This window comes from Sander vitreus, chromosome 7, assembly GCF_031162955.1.
Source record: "Sander vitreus isolate 19-12246 chromosome 7, sanVit1, whole genome shotgun sequence".
Taxonomy (NCBI): domain Eukaryota; kingdom Metazoa; phylum Chordata; class Actinopteri; order Perciformes; family Percidae; genus Sander; species Sander vitreus.
This window is the reverse complement of record NC_135861.1, coordinates 29,320,326-29,348,299: the sequence shown is the minus strand read 5'-3', so window position 1 is coordinate 29,348,299 and position 27,974 is coordinate 29,320,326. Positions and strand designations below refer to the sequence as shown.

At 41.5% G+C, this 27,974-nt stretch overlaps 1 protein-coding gene across 4 annotated transcripts in view; it reads right to left on the bottom strand.

Moving 5' to 3' along the window:
* The window catches only part of nckap5l (NCK-associated protein 5-like), a 57,931-nt gene that overhangs the window by 21,848 nt on the left and 8,109 nt on the right, over positions 1–27,974 (bottom strand). The window contains exons 1-2 of one of the 4 annotated variants that reach the window (XM_078255865.1): positions 14,280–14,507; positions 10,865–10,943 (exon numbers count right to left, since the gene is read on the bottom strand). The gene's annotated coding sequence lies outside the window, so the exon portion shown is untranslated. The other 3 variants (XM_078255862.1, XM_078255864.1, XM_078255866.1) reach the window with 3 other exon arrangements.

Sequence of the window (27,974 nt, the reverse complement as noted above, 5' to 3'; positions counted from 1 at the left end):
GACGTTTACATCGTAAATTACCTAAACGATTCATTAAAATGTTTGATTTTCTGTCGATCTACATGTTTCAGCCCCTCCATCCTGCTACAGTAAACCCCACCCGTCTGACCAAAACAAACACCAGTTAAGGAAGCTGAGCTCTGCTTTTCTCATCTCCAACACTGACGTTAACATCATTATCACCACTACACTACGTTTGTATTCTGTTTATCTGACAGCCACAACATCTCACTTCAACACTGCTTCAGAGTTTGGACATGGACAGTCCACATGTACAGGGCGGAGGCATCAAATCTACTGGGTGATAAGGATTACTGAGCAAACGCATCCATCCATCCATTCTGCATCATTTTCATTGACTGAGTAGAAAGAGAAGTTTTCAATTCAATTCATAGTGTCAAATCATAACAGACGTTATCTCAGGACACTGATGTACAGATGTAGGTCTAGACCACACTATAATATACAGAGACCCAACAATTCAAGAGTGAGCGAGGAAAACCTTCCTTTTAACAGGCAGAAACAAAGACAGAACCTGGCTCTAGGTGGGCGGCCATCTGGAGAGAATATGTGTGTGTGTGTGTGTGTGTGTGTGTGTGTGTGTGTGTGTGTGTGTGTGTCAGAGGGGAAGTAGGTGTGTTGATGTGGCCCCAGATCCAACCGTCGCATCTTAAGGAGTAATTAGAGCGGATGAGATAAGCCTGATTCTGTGGCCAGTCAACCTCTGAATCTGGCAACAGGTGACATGCACACAAACAAACCAGTGTATGTGTAAATTAATACAAAAACTTTTAAATATTTAGAGGGCTGAGTACCGAACCAACCGAAATGTGCCTTTCGCACTCAAAAACTGCAAAGAACCTAAATTCTTGGTCAGATTATCAAAACTTTCTTTTACTAATTCTTTGAACAGACATTTGGTATTGATATCTTCTATTCTGTATTGGCATTAAATTCCATGAAAATATCCAAAACCAACACTGAATGTATCTACTAACAAGTATTTTCTGTGATCCACAGCCTGATACATATCTTCTTCATCTGTGCCACAGAGCGCCATTGTCCATTAAAACACATCACTGAGCCACACTGTTGCCCTGGGCGACATGTTCCTTCATCCCCATGAACATACACACACTGTGGTTCATTTTGACTCAATCGCACACACCCCGTCCTGCTGCCACAAATACTAGAGCACCAAATGTGGAATTAATCCGCCCCTGAAAACAGTCCCCGACAAATGCACCACAACCTTCCCGTTTAGGTAACGTTTGCCAAAAATTAAGCCTTTTTCAAACATCACAGCACACAATACAACAATCAGTCTATTTACACATCCAGCAGTTATGGAGCAACATTAGCATTTATTTGGTGTTGTGTTTTTGTCCACCTGATGAATTTAAGTACAAGCTCTGTTTTTGGTCTCCAATAACTCCTGAGTGACATATGTGTCTCTCTAGCTGCTAAATGCTCCACTATGTTCACCAGCTGTTCTCTAACTGTGTTCACCCGGATCTAGAAAATCATGACTATTTGTGTGGTTTTGCTCGCAGCCAATCACTGCAAGCGTTCTTTAATTTAATGCAACGGTGTGATTGGCCCACTACCGCAGCAGCTACAAACCAAACAGTTTCAACAAGTCGAGCACGGCGTATTTGACGGAGCTGGCAGTTCGGCGTGCCAAGATGCCACCAAAAATATTCAAACACCTGTGGCGTGGGATAAAAATAAATGCATAAAATGCGGAAGGATTATTTGAAATGAAGTTCTCTATCAGTATCACTTTAATGGCACTGGCATCGTATTTTATTTTTTTATTTTAAACCATACCCAGCCCTAGTCTGTCTGCGGCTTGCTGCTGAGCTTGAGTGAGTTTATCAGAGCGGTGAGGGTGAACCGAAACATAAAGTTGTACCCGTCAAACAAAAACAATGAGCTGAACACGCTAAAAAAGCTCTGCCGAGCTGAAGGCAGATTCAAGTGATAATTATACTTCCCTTTCACATACATCTTTTGATTCATTGTTAGTATAAAAATATTGATTATAACCGCTATAAAGATTTAGGTCTTCAGTAGGAATGAATTATCTTTGGACTGAGAGAACAGAAAACAAATTGTTGGATTTGGTCTTTTCATGGGATTTAATAATAATAATAATAATAAAAAATACAGAACAGCAGCCTTATGCTTTAAAATAAAAAAAATAAAACATTTTCTTCAAGTCAATTATTTCAGTCAGCAATTATTTATCTAATCAATCATTGTCATTTTTCAAGCAAAAGTGCCGAACCTTCCAGCTTCTTAATGTAAAGAAAGATATTTTACTCCATGTCATATTATTATTATTATTATTATTATTGTAAACTGAATATAATTGGGCTATAGATTGTACATTTGAAGACATCACATGAACAGTTTTTGTTTTATAGACTAAAACAATTTGATTAATCGAGAAAATAATCAGCAGATTAATCTATAATTTAAATAGTTAGTTGCAGCCCTAATGCTGCATCATGTTGATTTTGGTGCATACGTATTGACACTGGTATCAAACATACATACACATATATAAATATATATAAAAGTCAGTACTGGGAAATGTTCAATAGTTTGATAAGAGATCAGTAGAGACCTGCTGGGCCTGGTGTAACTGGAGCCGTTTGCAAAGCGTTTACAGGAAGATTATTGAACGTCACTGCGGATTGTGAACCCGGGCTGACAGACCTAAGCAGCAGCAAAGTGTAGGGTGCTTATTGAGCTGCCATTGACCGAACGCAGCTGAAGCTACACGTATAATGGAGGGCTGATCGATCGCAGCCCATCTAAGAACGGAAGCAGGTATTAGCAGTCTGTTTGACCCTGGATACCGAGTGGTTATAAATACCAGCTTCTCTCTTCCCTAATGCACGTTAAAGCTCGGGGCAGCAGGGCCCAGATGCATGCACACATCTCTCTGTGCGAACACCCACATGGAAATTACAGCGTGGAGCAAAAGACAAACAAAAGTGCAGCTAAATATAAACATGAAAATGTGGTTGTGCTGCTGTGGTTTCGCTTTGATGTGCCGAGTTTATGTCCCAGGCCTCAGTGAAAATGCCACCAGAAAGAAACAGCTCTTAAAACCAGTTATGTCCCATTCAAACAGAATCCAACAAGTGCTGGATTTAAGAACCTATTGATTTGTGATCAAAGAGCCGATCCACTGATGAAAGAACATGAAGGCTTCAGCCACTATTAATATTAGAAATCACTCCAGTGCTCCGATCTCTGCACTGTGTGGCAAATAATTGATTTTTAAATTCTGAAGTTAATTTATTAAAACACTGAAATGTTTAGGGACAAAATACTGCAACTAAGGATTATTTTAAAAGGTCCTATGACATGCTGCTTTTTGGATGCTTTTATATAGACCTTAGTGGTCCCCTAATACTGTATCTGAAGTCTCTTTTATAGACCTTAGTGGTCCCCTAATACTGTATCTGAAGTCTCTTTTATATAGACCTTAGTGGTCCCCTAATACTGTATCTGAAGTCTCTTTTATAGACCTTAGTGGTCCCCTAATACTGTATCTGAAGTCTGTTTTATATAGACCTTAGTGGTCCCCTAATACTGTATCTGAAGTCTCTTTTATAGGCCTTAGTGGTCCCCTAAATACTGTATCTGAAGTCTCTTTTATATAGACCTTAGTGGTCCCCTAATACTGTATCTGAAGTCTCTTTTATATAGACCTTAGTGGTCCCCTAATACTGTATCTGAAGTCTCTTTTATATAGGCCTTAGTGGTCCCCTAATACTGTATCTGAAGTCTCTCTTATATAGGCCTTAGTGGTCCCCTAATACTGTATCTGAAGTCTCTTTTATATAGGCCTTAGTGGTCCCCTAATACTGTATCTGAAGTCTCTTTTATATAGACCTTAGTGGTCCCCTAATACTGTATCTGAAGTCTCTTTCAGAATTACAGCCACTAGAGCCAGTCCCACAATGAGCTTTCCTTAGGATGTGCCATTTCTGTGTCTGTAGCTTTAAATGCTATTGAGGAGGAGAGAGGGGGGGCAAGGTGGAGGGTGGGGGTGTGGCCTTGACCAACTGCCATGCTTCGCTTGTTTGCAAGCCATGATGTCTCTCTCTCTCTCATGGGTGGGCCAAATTCTCTGGGCGGGCAAAGCAGAGAAAGGGGAGGTAACCTTTCCCCTTATGACGTCATAAAGGGAAGATTCCAGATCGGCCCATCTGAGCTTTCATTGTCTCAAAGGCAGAGCAGGATACCCAGGGCTCGGTTTACACCTATCGCCATTTCTAGCCACTGGGGGACCATATGCAGGCTGGGGGACTCATCTTAATGTTAAAAAAAAACCCTCAAAGTGAAATTTTCATGCCATGGGACATTTAAATAAATAGAGTATTCTGCCAATCGTTTTACTCGATTACTCAACAGTGAGAAATGTCCGCCCCAGTTTTACTATTGGTTAGTTTAGTCTAAGATGACGTCTTCAGATGCCTTGTTTTGTCTGAACAACTTTTATTTTGTCAGATAACTATGATATGAAACAGAAAACAGCAGCGAATCCTCACATTTGGAGTAGCTGCAACCAGAGAATGATTCGAGTCGCTGCTTGAAAAATGACTGATCGATTAACCGTTGCAGCGTTTGACATCAAAAGTTGCAGCTCTAAATTTATATTTCTGATGGGTCTATATGGCGTTTCTTTTATATCTTGTCTTAATGCCCTTTTGAAATTTCTGACACATGGCATTTAAAAGTTGCTACATGAAAATGTCTTGTTTTAATTTCTGAATTTAAATCCTCTGAAAAAGTAGAGAAAGAGATACATATTATATCATAATTATCCCGTTTACTTGTATTTTTTACATTAGATGTATTTACTCCTTGTTGTTGTTTGCACTTAATATAATTTGGCATCACAGATGTATTGATTTTGTCATGCCAATAAAGCAAATTGAGAGAGAGAGAGAGAGAGAGAGAGAGAGAGAGAGAGAGAGAGAGAGAGAGAGAGAGAGATGTAGAGAGAGAGAGAGACTGCAGTATAGTCCTGATGGTGGTGCATAGGGAGTGGACTGTGCATACAGAGGCTCATTGACGGGGCAGAGCAGAGGCTCAGTGTGTCCCAGCGTGGCTGCAGTGCCAGGGAGCTCCTTCCACAGAGTTCTGCTGGCAGATACACTGTACAGCCGCTGTTGCGTGGCGGCTGCGTGGCGTTTTCTATGTCTTTGCACACCAGAAACGTGTCCGACGTGGCGCTGCTGCTGCTGCTAGCCTTGTCTGTACACATGTATGTTTCCCAATCGACTGCACTCAAGCAGTAGTATACTTCATGTTAAACATAACTATATACTGATTTGATCACAGCAAAGACAACGTCGGCAGTATTGACGGCAAAATAGGCTACAGAATATTTCGTTCTGTATTGACAGGTGCAATATTTGAAAATTGATAATTATTATAATTTTTTTTTTTTTTTTTTTAAATTACATTTATGTCAAAACCTAGAGACATTCAAACATCAACATGTCATTTATTAATATGTATTCGTGTCAAAATGACAAACATCTTTTCCTATTCTATTTTGCCTGGAAACTCTTCCAACACGCTTGCGTGTCACATGAAAAACAGGCGTCGGCCCTATTTCTAGCATGCACGCGTGTCACGCAAGCAGCGTGCAAGCTCTAACCTGTTATGTTAACATGGGAGCCGAAATAAAAACGGACACGCCACGCAGCTGACTCAAAAAAATTTACTCAAAAGTAAAAGTTTTTTAAAAGTTTTTACTTAAAAGTACTAGTAGAAGAATGTCCCCCTGTGACTGCTATGCTATTATATATTATATCATTAGATTTGTATTACCCATACATAGAGCTGGGTACTGAATTCAACACTTTTTAGCAACGACCGAATTGCCTCCTTAGAATCGAGTATCGACAAATGCCTCGTCATTCAACACCCAATTTCAATACCTAAGGGGTAAATCTCATCAGCGTCACTGAGCCAATCAGCACGCAGCATGCTTCTACCAAGATCTAATAATGTCTGTGATTGGCTGTCTAACGTTACACGTCGTAGAGACGCGCAGGAAAAACTCTACGTTACACAGAGACGTAGTAGGAGCGGAAACATAAATGAAAAGATTCGTGCCGTAATGTTGTCATTTCTTTTTGTTTTATAAATTGGTATCGAAAAAAAAGTATATTTTAGGAACCGGTATCGAAGTCACGGTATCGCTATCAGTACCGGTATTGGGATCGAAGATTTTTCAAAGATACCCAGCCTTTACATGTTTGGTGGTTCTGCATTTTTTTAAAACAAAAAAAAAACATTGTTAATAAACTAAAAAAATAGTTTCTGCTCCAATTGTATAACCTGTTGGGTAGTTTAATCCATAACAAAGCATCATATTTTATAAGCTCTTCCTATGGTTTGTGTGCGACAATCTACAGTTTTCAGAAAACTACGATATTGCCCTCTGAAATGTAGTGGAGTAGAAGTAGTAAGTGGCACCTAATATTTGTACTCAAGTACAGTACTTGAGTAAATGTACTTAGTTATAGTCCACCTCTGCTGTCAGATGGTTTCATCCCTCCACTATGAAGAGAATTTCCAGAGGATATTTGTATTCATTACCACAAGATATTTATCACACAAGAAAAATGTCCCTATATCGATTCAGAAAGATTTACTACTGTGAAACTACCTGTGAAAACTGCGGTACACTATCTTCTGTGGCTCTGAAGGGAACTTTCAAACGTCTGAAAAAATAACCCCAAATGATGTCATGGTGACGTCACAGTGATGTCATCAGGGGGTTCTCTCCGCTCAAGTCTAAAAGAAATTAACAGAAAGTCTGCTTTACAAAATTAAGTTTGAAAGAAATGGCCATTGAGGATACAGGGAGAGTCTAATGAAAGACACTATCTAGTTGCATTATGGGACATGTAGGATCCAGCGTTTTTAAAGACTAAATGTTACGATATCTCGGCCTTTGCTGCACCAATTTGACATTTTGTCGTTTGTTTTTTTTATCCGGCTCTGGCTCCACGTTATGGAAGTGTCACTTTAAAACATGCAGTGTAGATAAGCAGACACTCGCAGACAAGCACGCGAATGGTCATGTGATATGTGTTTTCAGACACAATAATATATAGACAGAGATCATTTCTGATACAGAGCCTTGACCTATTGTTTGGACAGAGATAGTTTTTGTTTCAAAACGGCAAAAAATGTCAAAATAACGCTGTCTGTCTTCGTGATAACCCCCCCCCCCCCCGTGAAAAGTTACACTGACCTATGCAGAAGTGGCTGCTGGGGGATTTGTTTACAGTCAATGACACGTTTTCCTCTGGTGTCGCGTTGCTTTATCTGTCCCACATAACCATGTGGTTTAACTTTGATAAAAGTTTGTTTGTTTGGTAACACTTTACTTCCAGGTATCTACATAAGAGTGAACACATGACACTGTCATGACACATGATCCCTAACCTGTCATGACAAAAAACGACTGACACTTACTAAAAGAAGCGTTATGTCATAAACGTTTATAACTTGTTTATAATGTTTATGACACATTCATGACAGTGTCATGTTACTCTTACCCCGAATTTCCACCAACTGCGGAACGGCTGTGGAGTCAATAGGTTTCCATTAAAGTCAATGTGTGTATTTTCACTGACTGCGGAACGGCTGCGTTCCGGCTGCGTCCCAGCTCCGGCGGTCCGCAGCCCTCCGGAGCAGATACGCAGAGCTTCTATTTTTGGTGGATGCCGGAGAACTCTGCATCAATTCAGCACAGGGCAGACTGTGCGGGACAGGAAGTCGAGCACAGAAGCAAAATAAAACATCTGGTTAATTTTCTAAATAAAATACACCGTGCTCACGGCGGACCATATTTCGCTGCACTAAACCTTGAAAAGGTCATAATGGGCGGAGGCAGGCCTGAAGTCGGAATGGAAACAAACTGTTGTTGGTTTTGTGGTTCTGTTTATAGAAACTACATCCTGTTATATCGCACGATCATACGTGAATTCGCGAGATCTCGTGGCTCCTCGTGACTTCAGCTGTCAGTCATGGGCGCAGCCTTTCCGCAACAAATACGGACCGGGTGGATATTGAAGGACGGCGGAGCACCGAGCCGACACGCAGCGGAGCAGACACACAGCGGAGCCGATCCGCAGCCGTTCCGCGGTTGGTGGAAATCCGCCATTATGTCGTTACTAAATAAGTAAGTAAAGTGTAACCGTTTATTTTGTTTACTGCGACGAGAGAGAGAGAGAGAGAGAGAGAGAGAGAGAGAGAGAGAGAGAGAGAGAGAGAGAGAGACACAGACAGACAGACAGAGACAGACAGACAGAGACAGACAGACAGACAGACTAGTAGATAATAAAAAAGGAGGAAGAAAAATAAGTAAACAGATAGGACTGGAGGTCAAAGTCAGCACAAAGCTTTTTGGTTTGTTCTTCTCAAAGAACACAGCTGCTAACTGTGACATGGCCAAGTGTAGACAAAGAGCAGCTTAAATCAGCTCCAATCACTGAGCGGCGCTGAGAGGATCAAGTGTTGGCCTCGGAGCCAAGTGAGCATGTGCTGCTTTTCTTCTCAGACGGATACCTGTACATGAAGAATGGGAGCTGTGCATTCACCAGCAAACAAATAAAGCAACGTGACACCAGGGGAGAACATAACGTGTCACTGACTGTAAACAAATATCCACCGTGTCCTTTAAACAAATCCCCCAGCAGCCACTTCTGCATAGGTCGGTGTAACTTTTCATGCGTTATTTTGACATTTTCACTTTGGAGTGTTCATCACCACGAGCCTGATGACAAACAAGCAGAGACTCGGGCTACATCCACACTGCTACCTTTTTCATTTTTAAATGCCGTTTTGAAACAAAAACTCTCTCTCTGTCCAAACAATAGGTCAAGGCTCTGTATCAGAAATGATCTCTGTCTATATATTATTGTGTCTGAAAACACATATCACATGACCATTCGCGTGCCTGTCTGCAAGTGTCTGCTTATCTACACTGCATGTTTTAAAGTGAAAATACAGAAAATACTTGAGAAGATCAGAGATGTATTAGCTTGGAGTGACGACGAGGCGGAACTGTTACTGAAAGCTATGTGAGCTACCTAACTGATAAGTCGGACTTTACTGAATAAAAAACGTTGAGCTTCGAGGCTTCGGTGCTTTTCAATAGCAAATATTTGAAGCTTCAGTGGCGGCGGCGGCAGGGGAAACCAACATTTCCGACCACACCTGAAGGCAGCTTTGTTCACAGAAAAAGAGAGAAGGGAAAGAGATGAAGGGACTTTGCTTTGTTGTTGCAGTTAACAGTCACCTGTTGTTACACAAACTCCTGGGCAGTTCAGTGCTCGCGTTTCCTTTTTTTTTTTTTAACCTTCGTAGCGTTAAAAAGTTTTTGTAGGGCGCCCAGATAGCTCACTAACCCTGTCAAAAATAAAGGCCGAAAATGGCCAAAAAATTATCTTTAAAAAGTTTTTGTAGCAGCGACAGAGGACGTGATGTTCCCCGTTACTGGAACGTTACGGGACCCGCACACCGCAATACGGACTGACAAGTCTGATAGCCGCCGGTTAACGTTACGTGACTTTCCACCGCAGGTTGACGTCTGGTTGCTTTTCTCCAAAAGTTGAATCGGACACCAACTTTTTCAAATGAGTGACGCCCGACGCAGTGTTTGTGAATGAATGCTCAGCCCGCCGGTGACCAGCCGCACTGTATTGGCATTATTCACGGCCGTAACATTACTGTCTTTACCTTTATCAAATCGCCTGACAACGACACCAGGCTGCTACAGTATAACCGTACAGACCTCTACAGAACGTCAGACTGCTCGCTTGTAGCGGGCATTTAGCAAGCAGCTTAATCCCTACAAAAAAAACGGCACCGCAAATTTCAGCCTGCAATATTCAAATCGAATACCTACCCATCGAACGAATATTCAAATATTCGGATCCAAGGCACCTAACCCTCACCATAGCCATTGCCTAATCCTAGTGCCTTCCAGGCAGCGCTGCCTAGAAGGTGACGTTGGGGGCTTAAAAACACCAAACACCCTCATTCCCCCTCTCTCTCCCCCCTTTCATTTCTTCAGCTGTCCTGTCAAAAAAAAGTCCTAAAAATGCCCAAAAAAATTATCTTAAAAAATAAAAAATAAATAAATTAAAAAAAAGACTGACATACACCGCTGTTTCCAAATGTCTCCGTTTTAGGGGATAAATAAATTTTGGTTTTGGACGGTTGGTCGGACAAAGAAAGCAAACGGAAAGCTTAATTGTGGATTCTGTCGATTAGTAACAACTTAAATGCTGAACTGTAGAGCTGAAACAATAAGTCCATGTGTCAAAGGTAATTTTGATAACTGATTAATCATTTCAGTGATTGTTCATGTAAAACATCCCCTGGTTCCAGCTCCTGAGTTGTGACTATTTGCTGCTTTTCCAAGTATTTTAGGTTGTTTTTTTTACTTTTAGTTGGACAACGCAAACAATTGGAATTATGGAATTGGAATTATTAGTCAATTTATAGATGACTTTATAACATTTTAATAATCAACGACTTGTTTCAGTCAGTTTTGGCAAACAAATGCTCTGGCTTTGTCTGCAATTTTTTGGACTAAGTGAATAATTGACTAATCAAATGACATAACCGGCACATTAAATTGAGAATAAAAACAATAGACCCCTTTCTCTGGGTCATTGTGATGGGCTTTTCCCACTTTTTTCCCCCCACATTTTATAGACCAAACCATTAATCTGCAGATAAACTGATAATCATTAGTTGTATATACCTAGAGACCTCATCCATTTGACCACATAATGAAGACGCTCACCTGTGGTTTCAGCTCTGGTTATGATCCTTGAAGAGGAGTCCGTCTCTTGTCTCTGTCGCCCAACAACAACACCAAGGAGCTGAAGGAGGAAAAAAAAAAACACAAGCACACGTTTTCATTTTAATAAATTAACTCTCAACCTCCGGCTTTCTCCATCAGGCGAAGAAAACATCAAGCATTCCTGCCAATCCCCTGGGGGTGGTGCAGGGGATATACAGTGTCCCCCCTTTAAAAAAAACAAATATGAAAGACAACTAGGGGTGTGACTCTTCGCTGGTCTCACGATCCAATTAGGATTATCCTGTCAACGATTCAAATCAATATCACTAAGCATCACCTCAATATTATTATACATTACAACACATGGTTTTCAATTACAAATTCAAGCAGTCAGATAGATAGATAGATAGATATATATATAATAAATAAACTGCCCTTTTTATTGTATCTGCTCTTGAAAAAGACACTTCCCGAATGTAGCGGAGTCAGAACACAGCAGACAACAGACAAAAGGCAGAAACAAAAAATAAGCAGGGAGTGGAAAATCAACAAGCAATATATATGGTCTGTCACTGCAACGATGCAGAATCGTCCAGGTCCGCATCCCGATGCAGCGATTCATTTCAACACCCTTAAAAGACAACCCACTCCCCAAAAGAGGTACAAAAAAATAACCGTTCAGGGGGCTCAAAACATGTACGGAAAACAGAAATTGTGTCTACTTGTGCTACATCGGTAGCCTGGAAATCCAGACCCAAATCCGAAAGATTAAGGATCTGGCTACGAGTAATGAAAATGAACTGTGTGATTAAAGAACACAACAGGAGCATGAAAAATAAAGATGTGATTTCTTGTAGCTTTAAACTTTAGAGCTCATGGCTTTAACAAGGCCTCATTCACCAACAGATTTGTTGTCGAGATGTACATGATACCTAAAGAAACTCCACGAATGTTTTGAATATGCAGAAAGTTTTGAAAAATACAGTTCCTTAACTAATTTCCTTTACATAAATAAAGATTTGCACCATGAATTAATGCAGAAAAGGCCCAATTTGTGGCATAAAGATTCAGACGCACAACATTTTATGATGGAGGACCCCGAGACCCCCCAAGTTATAATGTCCCCAATGTTGAAACAAAACCTACGAACTTTCTTCAAATCACACGACAGAAAGCACAAGATGTGTCAGTTTGTCATGAGATCTTGAGAGTTTGATGGCGTGAATTTTGGGAGGGAGTGGGTTAGACCAATGTCACCTCCGTTATGTGGTGGGCAAAGGCTGCAGCTTTCCTTCGATCTGCGAGTGGAAACAGGAAACCGGGGAGGAGAGGAAGACGCTCCATTGCCCTCGGGAGATACCAGCGCTCGGCAGACGCCAGCCATGCCAACACCACCAGCCCCCCCCACCACTTCTTATCTCGCTCCCCTCCTCTCGTCTTCCCTTTCATCTCTGAGTCATTGTAAAGTGTAATGAAAGAAAGATGGATGAATAATTCAGCAAACAGCATTTAAGAACTCTGCTTTTATGTCTTTCTGATAACGCAGGACTTTCCACACTGGGTGCCACACGACGATTTTGTGTTAGGTTTTTCAGCCTAATGTGGGATTCCCCATTAACAGAGTCCCCGGTTAATTATGTTCACTTTCAGTTTCAAACCTAAATGGGACGCTCCGTCTGCTGCAGCGTCTCTTCATTCTGCGTTTTGTCTGACCACTTCAGATATGTTTAGACGCCGAGCTGCAGCATTAACTCTTCCATTTCCAAAAGTAACGCGGCCTGATCCTTTTAGACTTGTCAATCTGAAATGGGATTAGAGCCGTTGAGCATCTGCCCTCTCAATCTGGGTTTTATTAGAGCGAGAGCAGATCATCTGGTCTGGCAGTGCCCTCCTCGGTACGCCTGGTTCTGGGAAAAGAAGCAGACCGTGATCTGTGATCCGTGTCACGAGAGCAAGATCACAAAGACGGCAGATCACAGGGCTCAGAAATCAAAAATAAAGAAAGCACGAGAGACCTCGACGATTGCACATCGCTAGTATTTATTTACCGAGGACAGCCCTTGATTTTTGACGGCTGGACGCTGAGGAAATGATGAAATATTGAGCCAAATTTTCAAAGAGGTTTGGTGGGATGCTGCAGAAGAGGATGCAGCAGATGAGATTCATGGAACGAGGGCAGACAAAAAAAAAAAACTATTTCAAAAGGCGACTCAGCCGAAGCAGAGAGAAGAAATGCACAAAAGCTTCTTAAAATCATGTCAGTCGCACTCTTGGGGATTTGGCACAGGCAAGGCTGTCTCAGGATATGTCAAACAGCACCCTTTCCATCTGCCAATCTGGGCAAGGCGCAGATTGAAGTTCTTGCTGTGTAGGCAAAGTGTGTAGGAGGGAGATGTAAACAATGTGACAAAAGCCTAAATCCTCACATGTTGGAATTAAAGAAGACTGAAAATGTAGGCCAAAGTCGGGTTGTTGTGTAGACACACCATCACCACGCGATTGTCTGCATCATTAATACAGATGCGGATAAATATCAAAGAGGAGGAGGAGGAGGGACATGGGTGAGACAGAATCAGGCTGAGGGAGCTCCCTCGGTGCTGCTTCCTGTCTGATGTTTGGCTATAAGAACCGAGACCAATCGTACACAAGAAATATTTGGGATGAGGAGCGGAGGCGGCGGAGAGGCGGTGGGGGAGGGATGAGATGGAGGAGGGGAAAGGGAGCTCCCTTTCCCAAAAGGCATGAAAGGTTGGATGGGCGCCATGTATGCAATCAAACTGATCGCAGGGATCCTTCTTAAATGTGTGCCAGGCGACCTCCACACCCAGGGAGGAAACGCATCACCGCGGAGCTCCATCTCTCATACAGCACAAACTGGGATTTTAGTTTCGTCAACCAGAAGCCACCACCGCCGCACACATTTGGCAGATTTACGACACATTGTTAGCTGCAACCAAAACAAACCAAAATCATTCTGTGTTGGTTCGGCCAAAATAAAAACCGACGGTGTGTGGTAACGGAGCTCCTAAAATATAAGCTAGGCCACACACACACACACACACACACACACACACACACTTCACGTCAAGTCAGCACCATTAAACCTCACTTACCAAATGTCCCCTCTCTGTCACAGCACTTCACTCTCATACAAGTCAAAATCTGCTTTATTCTGACACAGAAACAACAGGAAAAACACAGCGAGAAGCCCAGGAAACATTATGTCAGCTGTAAAAACTCAATCAGTATTCACATACACACAACCCCCCCCCCCCCCCTCCCATCAAGTACACATTTTGGGTCAGCTCACCTTCTTCCTGCTGCCTTTTCAGTCATCCAGTCAACACATCCACAGCTCTCCTCACAGCAGATCGAAACGTAAGGCACCAGAAGAAGCAGAGAGCGTTAACCTTACATTTCTGTTTTCCGGCTGCGGAGGAGATTATTTTCCTCCCTGGTAAAAGTGCCGTCACCCTGCGAGTGTAGTGAGGAAGCCGGTTTCCTCTGCGCTTCAGCTAGAGAAAGGCCCGTCCTTGGGCATGTGCATTGTGTGTGTGTCTGTGCTGTCTGCAGAGGCTGCCATGTCTCCCATTGTTCCAGGGCGAGTGAGCCTGGCTTCCTACCCCAATAGACCCTGCCTACTACAACAGCTGTGGACCAGCCCCCACCTCTCTGCCGCTCTCTTTCCCCCCCTCCTCCTCCTCCTACAACTCCTGCCTCTCTGCTGCTGCTGCTGCCGCTGCTAAACATTAACCCTGCAGCTGCCGCACCAGGCCCATAAAGAGGTGGAGACGGGGGGTTGTGTGTCAAAAGAGACCCTACTACCATGTAGCGGACAAAGGAACTTAACAGAGAGAGGATATCCGACAGGCGGGCTGAACTGACAGGACTCGTGCAAAGAGCCATTCAGTGCCCTAGAAAGAAAACAGGCTCTGTGCTAAGAGGATTGTGTTTCTCAATCACAGTGGTAATAAGTGTTGGACTGTGAGGCTGCGCGGAGAAACAACAGTCACAGAAAAAATAGGGCTGCAACTAACCATTAGTTCTGTTATGGAGTCTTTGTTTTGTTTTATAAAATGCTAGAAAATAGGGGAAAATGGTGGGCCATGACTTTTTTCTAAAGCCAAAAGATATTCAATTGATTATCACATGTGACAAGTAGACCGAAACCAATATATCGCCCATATTAGATTATTGCGAATCAATGACTGATCGTTATCGGTGTAGATTGGCTGGTTTAAGGACATTCAAAAAGAGTGACAGAGTTTGTCCAGCAGAGGGCACTGACAAGTTGTATTTTTACACTAAAATGTCACAATTAAAAAAAAAAAAAAAAAACGCCCGATGGTGTTTTAAGCCCCCCCAACGTCAACTTCAAGGCAGCGCTGCGACCATCGACTTCAAGGCACCTAACCATTGCCTAATCCTAGTGCCTTCCAGGCAGCGCTGCCTGGAAGACGACGTTGGGGGCATAAAACACCGAACACCTTAAAAAAAAAAAAAACTAATCTAAAGGATCAAGATCCCGACTAGATGTGGCCGGCTTGGGTCAGTGGTAGAGCAGGCGCACATATACTTGACGCAGAGGTCCAGGGTTTCACCACTTTTCAAGCAATAATTCAAAAAATTTGCTGGTTAACGTTTCTCCAATGTGATGGTTTGCTGCTTTTCTTTGTCATATCTAGTGAAACGCTGAATATTTTTGGGTTTTGGACTGTTAGAGCAGGCACCTTTCACTATTTGACATTTTATAGACAAAACGATTAATCGAGAAGTTGAAGTTGGCAGAGTAATTGATAGTGAAAATAACCGTTGGTTGCAGCCCTAGATTTTGACAATTACTTGATTGTTTGGCCTCTAAAATATTGAATAAAACCTCTTTTTAGGAGCAGTCCGAAACCCCAGAACATACTCAATTTACTATCGCATATAAAAGAAGCCTCACATCTGAGAAGCTGGAATGAATATTTAATAATTAATTTATATTTTTTTGCCTGAAAACTTGACTTTAATTAATTGCCGATTATCAACTAACCATTTCAGCTTTGGAAAAATGGCTAAAGTGACTTATTCAGATTGCTTTTTTTGTCCGTCCATTAGTCCAAAACCCAAAGATATTCAGTTCATTAGTTCATCATGTATAACAAACTGAAACTTAGGCCCTAATAATTCATCAACAAAAAAAAAAAAAGCTCTGGAATCATCTCGTCAATCAACCGATGGATTAACCAAATGAGCCGACAGTTAGTGCCAACTCTTGTACAGTAACTCTCTCACATACAGTGAAGACGTTGGTGAATGAATATTACAGCAGCAGCAGCATGTTTCAACTAAACTGTGTCATGTCTAAACTGGTCAGCAGAATGAAGGCTTTCTTCATTGCGAAGGTTTATCAACCTGTGTGACTCATCCGTTCTCCTTGTTAATGAAGCCACATTATCCTCAGACATGCCAGACACGCTAAACCAAGTCTGATGACAAGATGACTCGGCGCCACTGCAAAAACAACAGGAGGAGGAAAAACACCGGTTTCATGGCTTGATTGTGGGAGGATAAAAAGTTATTACCGTAAAAGGTAATAACGGAAGGCAAAACATCCCAACGAGCTAGTCTTTAAAACAAGCAGATCTATATGTACTCATTTCAAAGTTGACCTTTTTTTAATTTGACCCTAATTGAGTCGACAAGAGACCTGACCTGAATGGACTTTGCCTCCCACAACAGACCTCCTATAGTCAGAATCAAGCGCCCCGGGGGGGGGCTCACATGAATGGCAGTTGTTTCAAGCTATTCTCATTCACTTTTGACCAAAACAGTCGAGCCAGTTTGGCGAGTATACCACTTGTCCCAGACTCTCAGCAGAATATCAGATTCAATCTGAAACGCAGTGCTGAAATAACATTTACACAAGTACTATACTTAAGGACCAATTTCAAGGTACTTAGTACTCAGTATTTTCATTTGACGCTACTTCATCCGTGAACTCCACTATATCTCAGAGGCAAACATGATTCGTCACAAAGCTGAAAACAGGGCTGTTTTTCTGACACCATGAAAAGTTTTAAAACTTTTTAGAGATACGTGGTTCTCACAGGACAGCGACGCTACAAACATATGATGATCTTATAGAATATGATGCATGGCTGTAGATTAAACTATCAACAGTATATAAAGGAGTTCAAATGAGCACAACCTGAACCATCTACAGCAGTAAAATACAACATACACATGAATGCAGAAGGAATATTAATCCAGAAACATCAGATAGAAGAGGAACACACTGACAGGGAACACTTCACTGCACAATGATACATACTTTTACTTTTCATACTTTAAGTAGATTTTGCTTATCCGCACTTTTACCTAAGTAAGATTTGGAATGCCGGACTTTTACTTATAGTGGAATGTTTTCACAGTGTGGTATTATTAGTACTTTTACATAAGTAAAATATCTGAATACTTCTCCCACCGCTGGTGAAATGAGAGAAGGGGAGCTATGATGTCAAACAAAAAGAATTAGGGGAAACCCCAAAGACAAAAAAGAAACCGCACCGGTCACCAGGAGTGAGCCACATGAAAGAAAAAAAACAAACAATCACAGGACAGACGCTGAGCTTCACATCAAAAATCACCCAGATCAAAAGAGCTTGTGTCCAGTGAGGATTTAGCCTCTAATTACTGAGCACACATATGGCCGTCCTGGCCGGTCTGTCCTCATCGCCAGACCTCTAATCTGTGTCCACCTAGTGGCTGCAAAACAAGAGACAACCTGCATGTGAACATCACTGCTTCCACAGCTGTGGGTGTTGTCCCCCATCTCTTCCACTGAAAGCATGTTAGGAGGGGATCTTTTATAGGGGTGATCTGAATATTCCAGTATTCGTTCGATGGGTAGGTATTCAATTTGTAGAGGTCTGTATGGTTAGAATGTATAAGCCTGGTGTCGTTTTTTTTAGGTGATTTGATAAAGGTGAAGATAGTATGACTGTTCATAACGCTAATGCTCTAGGGAGGCACCGGCTGGCTGAGCCTTCATTCACACACACGCACATTGCGTCGGGCGTCACTCCTCAAGACAGTTCGGCAAAAAAACGCAGGTCTTTCCGTTTGTTTTGAATGCCTGCAGCAAAACAAAGTTGAGTCTGATTCAACTTTTGGTGAAAAACAATGCTGGACAATCATGTAACCGGAGATCAGACTCGTCTGTCCGTATCGCTGCATGAGAGTCCCGTTAACGTTACTGTAAACGGGAAACATCACTGCAACAAAAAAAGTTTTAAACACTACTGTATGAAGGTAAAAAAACGAAACACAAGCACTGAACTGCCCAGGATTGTGTGTGCAGGCAGGGGTGTCGGACTGGGGGGAAAAAAGGGGACCGAGTACTCAGGGCCCTCATGTGAGGAGGACCCAAAAAGAAGCTAGAATGAATAGCTGTGGATGCGGGGAGGGGCCCTTAGAGAATGGCTTTCTACAGGGCCCAGAATTTTGTGTTACGCCCCTGTGTGCAGGTGACTGTGTCCTGCAACAACAAATCAAAGTCGCTTCAGCTCTCACCTGAAGAGTTCATGTACTTCATCATTTATTCACCAAGTCCATTGCACTTTGCAAATACATCTAGCTTTTGAGACTGTCCTCCCTCGTAAAAAGGACCCCATAAGGACTTTCACCCAGGGGACAGGGGTGGGTGTCCTGTAAACGGAAGAGGTTTTTCTAACTTTACGGAACTTCATCACATTTTGCGTCAGTTAAGTAACGTAACAAATGGACTGATTGTAACCCAAAGCACAAACTTTTTCTAATCTTAACTAAGTAGTTTTTGTGCCTATAACCTAACCAAACTGTGACCGTTACCTTCTCTGGTTAAGGCTACATTTACATTGCTACGTTTTGGTTTCAAATTGAATTAGGGCTGCAACTAACGATTATTTTCATAGTCGATTAATCCGTCGATTATTTTCTCGATTAATCGATTAGTTGTTTGATCTATAAACTGTCAAAACATGGTGAAAAATGTGGATTAGTGTTTCCCAAAGCCCAAGATAATGTCCTCAAATGTCTTGTTTTGTCCACAACTCAGAGATATTCAGTTTACTGTCACAGAGGAGAGAAGAAACTAGAAAATATTCCCATTTAACAAGCTGCAATCAGAGAAATCTTACTTTTCTTTAATAAAAAATGACAAAATGATTAATCGATTATCAAAATAGTTGGCGATTAATTTAAAAGTTGACAACTAATCGATTAATCTTTGCACCTCTAAAATGAATATCTTTTGCTACGTTTACACCTCCCATTCTCCCCTGCTCTGGAGTTTCCGAGCCCCTAAACCGGAGACATTTGGAAACCCGTTTTGGTTTGGAATCGTTGTGTTGCAGTCTCAACGTCTCTTATCGGTCGTGACATCTCAGTCTGAGACTAAGGGGAGGGAGAGAGAGAAAGAGAGAGTGTGTCCTTGAGAACTGTAACACGTATAACTTATGTTGGCATGAAATCGGCATATGTCAGACTGACCTGCCGGTCGCCGGTCATGGCCGAGCACGTGAAAACCGGCCAATTCCGGTCACCGGCCGGTCTATCGGTACATCTCCATTTGCCATGGTATCCACATTATTGGTGATTTATTTATCAAAACTCTCATTGTGTAAATATTTGTAAAAGCACCAATAGTGAACCCTTCAATATCGCCATCAATGCATTTGGTCAAAAATATTGTGATGTGTGAGTTTCTCCATATTGTCCAGCTCCAATCGCTACACCAACTTTTCCACCTCAAAATCTAATTGAAAATGAGCATAACACTCTGGAAACAGAGAGGAATGATTTCAATGTTAATTTAGGCATCTCGGTGTTGTTCTAAGAACAGTCTTCAGTCTTGTTCTCACCAGTGCAGCACAGAAACTATAAACTACTCACGTCACTTGAACGAAGGGCTGTCAGGGGATGGTCATACCTCTGCTGTGTCAGACATGAACGCACACAGACATCTGTATGAGAGGCCGTATAGGAAGTAATTCATACTTCTGTCTTACACACACACACACACACACACAGTCTTGCATATACACCACTATACTGATACACACACACACACACACACACACACACACACACACACTCTATTATAATCCTTTTACATGTATGTATGAGAGAGTATAGTCGTGTATGTGAGAGAGTATAGTAGTGTGTGAGAGAGAGTATAGTAGTGTGTGAGAGAGAGTATAGTAGTGTATGTGAGAGAGTATATAGTTGCATATGTGAGAATGTAGTTGTTTATGCGAGAGAATATAGTAGTGTATGTGAGAGAGAATAGTAGTGTGTGTGTGTGTGTGTGTGTGTGTGAGAGAGAGTTTGATTGAAACGGAAGGGAGTTTGATTACTCAGCTCCTGATTGGTTGACAAAGAAGAAGCGGTATTTGACGGTCAAAATCAACTAGTCATTATACTAGTTTGGCTGAAGTGGTGCTGTAATGGACAGAGAGGCTAACTGAAGCTGTGGGTCTTCTAAATAATATTTTAGGAAATGGTGAGCTATTGTCAATGATGTCTCGACAATTAAATCAAGTCCAACAGAGCTCTGATTCGGAGATGCGGCGATTATTCAGGGATGGAACTGCAAATCCAGTCAGACCTGGCTGCAGCGTTAGCGCTACTACTTCTAGCTAGCTCAATGGAACATGGAGTACCCCGTTAACAGACGAGACAGCATTTCGGTGGATCGTCGTCGAAATCCAGGAAGAGGTAAGTTGATTAAAAAATAGCCAAGGACCCTTTTTTATTAAACTTCATACTATCTGTAGTATCCCCCCAAATTCATGTTAGCATGGTTGTGACGTTAGCGCCGCTAGCTAGTTGTCTATGGTTGCTACCCACATACAACACGGGCTAGCCATTTTCCATTGAAAACGCTGCAATATCTCCACTAGCTAGTGCTAGTTAATATGATCAAGCAAGTTTGAGCAAGCTGTGTGAAATAATTTCAGAAATCAGGTTTCAGAATTAAATCTGCTGTTACATGAGAGAGGACACAGTATCTGTCAAGTCCTTTGATTAACCACAGTATATGATATTTTACTGTACAAATACATTTGACTAGGAGAAAAAGATAGCAGCAGCAGTTATGGAAATATATTGGTAGTTATAGTATCCATTGCGGCGCTCCTGTTATTCAATTTCAAACACATTGTAATTTGCTATTCAATGCGCAGCTTATTACAGTGTAGTTCTGCATTTATTGGATTTCGCCTATCTTTGGGTAAGAAGACATCATAGTAGGCCGTTAGATAGCTATCTTAGATTTAAGATAGCGTTAAATGAGAAAGCTCTAGCATCGGCTGGCTAGCTAGCTGAGTTGCAATCATCTGACTGGGTGACGATGTTTAGCCTGTGTGTGTCTTTGAGTACCATGAAAAGCGCTATATAAATAAAATGTATTATTAATAATATTAAAAAGTGCAATCCACATGTTTACATACATGTATTACAGTGAATAATAATCTAAATACTACTAAGTAAGTAACTGATTAGTTTCTGACTTTCATATGAATGTTTCCACCAGGCTTGGTCAGTGCTCAATATACTACTGTGACTGAAGTAGTTAAATAAAAGACGTCGCATGCATCACCTAATTTCATCATCACATCCAGGCCTGGCCTCCAGGAAAGAACAGTTTGTTTAATATATCTAATCGTGTGTTGTTCATACTATACAATGATTATTACAGACCAATCTGGCCAATGCTGGGTGTCTAAGGACGTTGAAACGCATAGAAGACAAAGATCTCTTGGTGGAGGATATCATCATGTTTCAGGTGGTTCATCAAAACCTCCATTTTTGTAGCAAACATAATAAATCCTTCTAAAAGTGTTCATATTTTTGTTACACAGCCAATGTTCCCGGGTCTGGTGGACCCACCACATTATTAGGCTTTTAAATCAATACAGCCATAACAATTTATGTAAAATGTTGTGACTTTGTGTGGGAATAGCAGGTGCAGAAAGACAACATCGTTTCATAGCACCTACACTCAGACACGCACATATACAAACAGACGCAGAGACAAACACACACAGAGACACACACACACACACACACACACAGCAGGCCCAATTAGGAGGAGGACACAGTTAAGTTTCATAGCACCTACAATTATTACACTGTAATAATTACACTCAGGTCCAGTAGACCCAAACACCTCATATGTAATAGTTATGTGTGTGTGTGTGTGTGTGTGTGTGTGTGTGTGTGTGTGTGTGTGTGGGGGGGGGGTGTACCGTGTGCAGTCATTGAAAATAAGTTATTTTTTATGTTCTTCACAGAAAATGAGCCAAGGCCAGTGAGTTTGAGTTAGAAGAAATAATAAATACCATAATTTGTCTTTTAGCAAACGTTGAAAACGGGTCCCACAGACCCAAACACCTAACACAAGGGTTAAGAATAATTAAAGATTTCAACATATATTTTTAAAAGCCAGTGTACAACCTTACAAACACTCCGAATAAAGGCTTGCATGTATCATATTAAATCACTTAAAGAACATCACGTTTTAGATAGTTGTCAATGACAAGGACAAAGTCATCCCTTTCATGTGCTGTGTGATAATTTATCCAATTTGAAAACAGATATTTGTATCTTCTCATGATACATTTTTACAGATTCAGGGAGGGGATGAAGACCCTTGGTGTTGGCCTCTGCGCAACCTGGAGCACGAGCCCGTGTAAAATGATAGAAATTAAGGTCCCGTCGGGAGCAAGAGAAAAATTGTCCGAGTAGAACCATTGAGCTCAGAAATTAATCTATCCAAAATGACCGTCATGTCCCAAATTGTCAGTTTCCCCTCACAATTCTCTGAACACACAGCACCAGTGAAAAAGATAGCAATGTTTTCCTTATTACCATTTACTTCCACAAACAAAAACTGACCTCGAAAAAGAAACTAAATAAGATAAGAACACATTTTTTTCGTCCAACAAGGTTGTTTTTGTCAAAGTTTCTGCTGCTTGATTTAAATGTTCCTTGTTCCTCCGAGTTGGTGCTAGCTGTACTTTCAAAGCAGCAAGCCCACCGGGTAATGATCATTTAAAATGGCCCCTTTAGCCAATGAGGAAGTGAGAATTTAATTAAGTCTTCCTGATTGATCAAACCAACTTCCTTTTCAACTATACTCTCTCACACACACACCACTATACTTTCTCTCTCACACACTACTATACCTCACATACACTACTATACTCACACACACACACACACACACACACACACACACACACACACACACACTACTATACTCTCTCACATACATGACTATAACCTCTCATACATACATGTAAAAGGATTATAATAGTGTGTGTGTGTGTATGTGAGTATAGTGGTGTATATGCAAGATTATGATAACTGTGTGTAAGACAGAAGTATGAATTACTTCCTATACGGCCTCTCAGACATCTGTATGGCATGAATGGGACATTGAGGGACTAGCTTCCCTTCTAAGAGGGTCAAAGGCTGAACATGACCTGAATGAGAGCCGGTCACATGGTCCCCTGGAGCTAACGCAAGGGAATGAGGATAACTCCCAACATAAAAGGGCCTATTGTCACCTCCCTCTGCCATCCACTTTCCCCTCAAGTGAAGATCTTCACCAACTCAAAAACTCAACGGTAATGTGGACATAAAGAGAGTCATGAGGCAATAAAACGTGTGCCTTGATGGAGGGAAACTTGCCTGGAAACTAAGTGGAAAGAACTGTGACGGATTTTAAATTCAATGCAAACAGCATGTAAAGCAGGACGTCACACCTCTGTTTTAAACCCACGCAGCTCCTCCTGTCCTGATTACATAAGGAGGACAACAGGGAATCCTTCAACCCCCCAAAAAAACAAAAGAACAATATCATCCAAACAGTAAAAAGATTGGAGCTGGAACGATTCGTCCATTAACGGACTGGAAATGGACTGCCAACGATATCTCTTTTGCTCCAAATTCTCTGGTTCCGGCTTCTAAATTTAAAAATATTTGATGCTTTTCTATTTCATAAATGATCGTAAACCGAATATCTTTGGAACCGACGGTTGGACAACAAGCGGTTTCAATAACAATGGTCACATTGGGCTCTGGGAAATTATAATGGGCAATTTCAAAAGCGGAAACACTTACATGATGAATTGATTTGATAGTCGATCAACGGAAGAATAATCAGCAACCATTTTGATATTCAATTAATCCTTTATATAATTTTTCAAGCAAAGAAATACCGAAATGTTACCAAGGCAGAGCTTCTCAATTCAAGCTTTTCTTTTGTGGTAAATATTTCATTTAATATATCTGGATTCTGGACTATTGCTTGGACAAAACAGGCGACGTGAAGACTTCACCATGTGCTCTGTGACATTTCTTTCCGCCCCGTTATATGACATTTTATAACAACTGGCAAATTAACTGATAATGACAATAATGGTTAGTTGCAGGCAGGCCTTGTAAAGATACAGAAAGCAAGGATCCGTTAGCAGATGGTCCACCGCTACATGTTTGTGGTCAGATGGTGGCTGAAGCGAGGGAACTGTCAGGGAAGCGCTGAATTAGAGCTGTAAATCAGACCGAAGGGGTACAAACCTCCATTGAGGGGCCGACAGTTTAACGGGCAGTGATGGCCACAGCTCCATGGGAGGATGGAGAGCTAATCCACCAACACTCAGGCCTGGGTTTTAAGCCGGTGCTATAAACACCCCGGTGGTGTCGGTGAAGGCCTCTTGTGTTAATTTGCATGAAGCCGCGGCTCAGTCGGCCCTCATTAGGAAGGCAGGAGTTGAGGCCGGTGAGCCATCAACAGGGACATAGCTATTTGTGCAACGGACGCAAAGCCAGGAGAAATTACCAGGGATAGGCCGATTATCGGCCCTGGACGATTATCAGGCTGTTTGCAGATTATCTGTATCTGCGTATTATTATTATAATTAAAAAGTGGTCTAACTTTGGCTCGGCTCCAGCTCGGTGTCTGTCCCTCTGCTTCGGTTTCCCTCACCACTGAGTCTGACTTAATGTCCCGCCCACAACACTACTGGGTACTATGTTGAAAGTTTCTCATTTATTAAATCATTGCTTAAAGCATTTAAACAAGGTTTTGTGTTGGAGTTTGTATCGGTCTTGAAAAACCAGTAATCGGTCAACCCCTAGAAATTACCTTCACGTGTAGAGCTGAAGCGATATGTCGATTAATAGATCGAGGAGAAATTGAATTGTAAATTAATATTTACCAGATATCTTGATATCATGCTGAACGTCTTTGGGCTTTTACATTTAAATTGAAAATAGAACTTTATTTATCCTGAGGGAGATTGTTGTGCAGCGGTTGCAGAACAAAACAAAAAAAAAAAGAGGAGGAAAGAGTGCAAATATGAACTATCAATAAAAAGGCGCAATTCCAAAATATACACAATGCCAAAATTATATAGGTAACTGGCATAATGCCTGTACGTATGTACAATATTAAATCTGAAGTACAGGTAAGCAAACACACTGAAAATGATACATGTTTTCACTATTTTCTGATTAACAGAATGATTGAGAAAATAAATCAGATGAATCCATAATCATTAGCCTTATTCACAACTTTAGAGCCAACATTTCTTTTATCACACACACACACAGTCTTTTACCCCCGTTTCTTTTACCCCCCCCGCCAGAGCTGCCGCGGCCTTTGATAAATCCCTCACATGTGAAAAGATTCAAAGGATGCTCTCCAGTTCATTTCTGCAAGCATAAAAGCCCAGTAATGAAAGCCATTTGTCGCGGCCTCTATTAAAGGCAGGTTTTATACCACTGTAACTACTCCGGAGAGAGGCGGCGTCCCCTTGCCGACTACGAGCTGCGTAACCAGACTGACATTTTATCCAGCTGCACACAACATTTCCATGTGTTTCAGCAAACGTCTTGTAATACCTCGCTTCCTCAGCGAGTCACATTCGCGCCAGACTACTGAACCCGGACATACCTGGGAAATATGTGGCGGTCTGAACAAGACACGCTGGTGAGGAGGCAAGACAAGTTAATCCAGGTCACAGGCAGCCATCACGTCCATCCAGTAGAGATATCACAAGCACACTGTAAATCTAAAACTACCACCAGGAATCTTTTGGGCTTAACTCAAGTTTTCTGGTATCATGAGGCCGACTCATTTTTAATCACCATGGTAACCTGGGTAGATCACCACGTTGCTGGATCCAAACGTGTCAAAACTTGCTAGGGGTGGGAGAAGAAAACCTTATGTATTTTTTTTGCAATGATATTTAAAAAAAAATCAATTTTTTTTCTTCTAGAATCTATATTTTTTATTTTATCGTTTTTACCAATGATTCACCTAAATACGTTCCGTTTATACGGTAGCGCCGACGGCGACCACATCATCTCTGTTTCCAGCAAAACAGAGCCAAAGCAGAAAATCCATGTTATGTACTTCTTTACAAAAATAAATGACAAAACAATACGTTTTTAGAAATGCCTCGTGATACATTGTCTCTAGAAATGTATTATTCAACTTTTGTTCGACAATCGCAACACTCCCAATACTATCGAATCGCAATACTTCTAGAATCGCAATATATAAAATGGAATATACAAATGGAATCGGCAGCCGTGTATGGTGAAAGAATCGAATCGGGGACAAAAGCATATCGTCCCAGCCCTAGCGACTACTGACCAATCAGCTCACTGATAAAATGGACCAGGACCCATAAACATGCAATATGTATGGAGAGATGTCAGAGCGAAGGGGCTGCCTAAAACAGGATGGGGCCCCGAGCTATTGGAGGTAGCGATGCCTTGCTCAAGGGCACCTCGGCAGTGCCCAGGAGGCGAACTGGCTACCATTACTTGGTCCATGTGGGGAAACGAACCGTGACCCTCCAGTTCCCAAGCCAAGTCCCCACGGACTGAGCTACTGCCGCCCCAATACAGTAATAAAGAGCTGCAGGGATAGAAACAGCGGAACCATGTAACCACTCTGTGTTTAAAACAGAGATATTACATTTTTTTGTTTAGTAGTAAATAACATTTCTTTTATTCCTGAGTCCTGACAGGATTCCCGTTTCCTGACTCGATAATAAAAGAAACATTCATCTCGTTTTCAATTTGTGCATTAAAAAAAAAATCCCGAAGGAAACAGAAAATACAAATAAGACTCGAAGGTGAAAAAGTTGCTAAGTCTATGGAAGCAAAAATAGAGAACAAATTATGACGTACGTTAAGCTTGTGACTTAAACATCACTCAAGCTTCCACTGAAGAGACAAAAATAACACAAACTAGAAGGGCAAACAGGGATTAGAACTGAAAATGAAAAAAAAATTTCATTTCAATGTGTCTTTAAGTAAAAGTAGCAATACCACAGTGTAGAGATACTCTGTTACAAGTAAAAGTCCTACATTCAAAATTGTACTTAAAGTACAAAAGTAACGTACTCATTGTGTAGAACGGCCCATTTCAGAATAATATAAAAGATGGAGCTTATTTTAATTGCGATGTATATTGCTGGGTAGCTTGTGAATTTCACCCCAGCGATCAATAATATTTTATCTTAATCTACTATATTACATCAAAGTACTTGTCGTTTATTATTTGTATCATTATTCTGAATCTGCAAAGTAACTAAAAAAGGTATCAAATAAATGCAGTTAGTGGAGTAAAAAAGTACAATACCTCCCTCTGAAATGTAGTGGAGTAGACATAAAGTAGCAGAAAATGGAAATACTCAATACTTCAGTACAGTACTTGAGTTAATGCACTTAGTTACTTTCCACCGCTGAGTACTCCAGTCATGAGCAGGATTAGTAAGCCCAGTTTTCACAAACACCTGAAGCTAGGTGAGCTACCGAGAGCTTCACGTTGAACATCTATGACACGGCCAACGACGACACCAGATAAAAGAAGGTAACATCTGGCCACATCTGGCCACCAGCCGCAGCGGCTCAAACTCAACCAGGAGTCGGGCACACTCCTCATCCACATCCTTTTCCCAAGGTCTGGCCAAGAGGAAGACCTATTTATGGTAAAGAATCAAAGATAACATGGGAGGGTTATATATGGAGATCCTTATTTAAGCCTCCAAACAATCTGCTCTCC